The sequence below is a fragment of the Habropoda laboriosa genome, unplaced genomic scaffold, assembly GCF_001263275.1.
Source record: "Habropoda laboriosa isolate 0110345459 unplaced genomic scaffold, ASM126327v1 scaffold38, whole genome shotgun sequence".
NCBI classification, from domain to species: domain Eukaryota; kingdom Metazoa; phylum Arthropoda; class Insecta; order Hymenoptera; family Apidae; genus Habropoda; species Habropoda laboriosa.
This window is the reverse complement of record NW_017100163.1, coordinates 1,354,386-1,356,223: the sequence shown is the minus strand read 5'-3', so window position 1 is coordinate 1,356,223 and position 1,838 is coordinate 1,354,386. Positions and strand designations below refer to the sequence as shown.

The window sequence follows — 1,838 nt, the reverse complement described above, 5'->3', positions numbered from 1 at the left end:
TCTGTATAAGATTGTATATATTGTGTACACAACAATTTATTGTTCCTTAATCATTTAATGGTATGGTATGTACACTGGCTTACATAAGGTACCATTGGCTTAGGCCTATACTTTGCTTTATTAGGCTACTGTCATGGCTTTTTGCTTCCATTTCTCTTTATTACAACTTAATTTCATGCTAAAAATTTGATATATCATAGTAAAGCTAACCTTTCATTCACACGAATTTGGTGAGTAAATGCTCATGTTTACAATGCTGATAATGCAAACACTCAAGTAACCCGATACATTATCCTGATAGCCACAAGCATTCTTTTGCACTTAAAATATGATAAAAACTTTAATTATTATGATAAAAAATGGCAGAGATATACATAATTAGTGAAAACTAAACAATTAATAAAATAGCAGACAATGTTTCTAACCACATTACATTAATTTTAAAATACTGCACACCCTGTGTGATTTAAGTTCGATTATTTTTTTAATTATTTTGCGGAGATTAACATATAGTAAAGGCAAATATGCGAAAATAGCAGTATATTGCTAAAAATCTGTTTCTGTGCATCAATTGCTTAAAAGATTATTTGTGTCTCATCCAAGTAGGTATTTCTAATTATTGTACCTATATATTAAGTGGAAAGATTTTGGAATATATCTTTTCACTTATTGCAATTATAATGATCACTTTTTTTAAGAACATATAAAAAGTTTTCTTTTTACAATTGCTTATAACAAGCTCTCTGCATCTTTGTAAAAACTTATTAAATCTTTGGTCCTTAAAGTTACTTTTAAATGATCATTATTGTTAATCATATTACACATTTAATATTATATATATGTATATGTATTTATAAATAGATTGTTCACAAGCTGCATACTTGTGAATGATACTAGTATCGAATTAATTCTTGCTCATATTTTTAAATAATGTTTCAAAAACATATTTTGCTTTTGATAAAATCAAATTGATACTAATACCACCCACAAGGCAACAAAAAGAATATTTAACATAGGCCATGAAAAGCCTGAAATTTATGAACAATTGTTAGAAAATATGATACATTTTTTTAATTAACATAAATCATTTGTAATGGCAAAGCTAAAGAAATAGATCAATTTATTTTATGCGATTCATGGCACTCATTTTACAATTCAACTTACAATATAAACATGGTAATCCTACAGAAGACCAGTAGTACACTAAAGAGAGCATTTGCATTTTGCTTTATAATGATTTAATGCTAGTTAACTACATATATCTAATATATATAGGATATATTACATTTATTTCATGACTGGATGATATGAAATATTTATGATGGTAACCCATTGAGTTTGATTGCACAAGCAATTCTAAGACATTAAACAACTACATGACCCTTTAAACTTAGTATAACTTATTTGATTTCTAATGTAACGATTATTAATACGGCATAAGAAATTGTTTAAATTGAAAATTTCAAATTTTTTATGTTGGCGTGTAAGTAACGATTATAAAGAAAATGTTATATCAAAACAAAACATGTACTAAAATAAAATGACCTTTATGAGCAGTTACATAGTTAAATAAGCAGCATCTAATATGAAACACGTTTATCCAATGACCATTCATTCCAACGTTCATATAAACATTTTATCACTTAAACTATACAGATCTCTTTTATTAAACCTAATACCACTTCATTCAAATAACACTGCAAATGATCCTATTAAAAAATATAGACTTTTAGATATATTTACAAAATTAATTTGTAATATTTATCCTTCCACTGAAAACCACTATAAATAGACATTTTTATACATGCTGTATAATTATGTCACTTTTATTATCTTTT

General features: G+C 26.1%; 1 protein-coding gene across 1 annotated transcript in view; it reads right to left on the bottom strand.

Moving 5' to 3' along the window:
- Positions 1 to 1,838, bottom strand: part of LOC108578485 (heparan-sulfate 6-O-sulfotransferase 1-B) — an 11,846-nt gene that overhangs the window by 4,853 nt on the left and 5,155 nt on the right. The window lies entirely within an intron of this gene.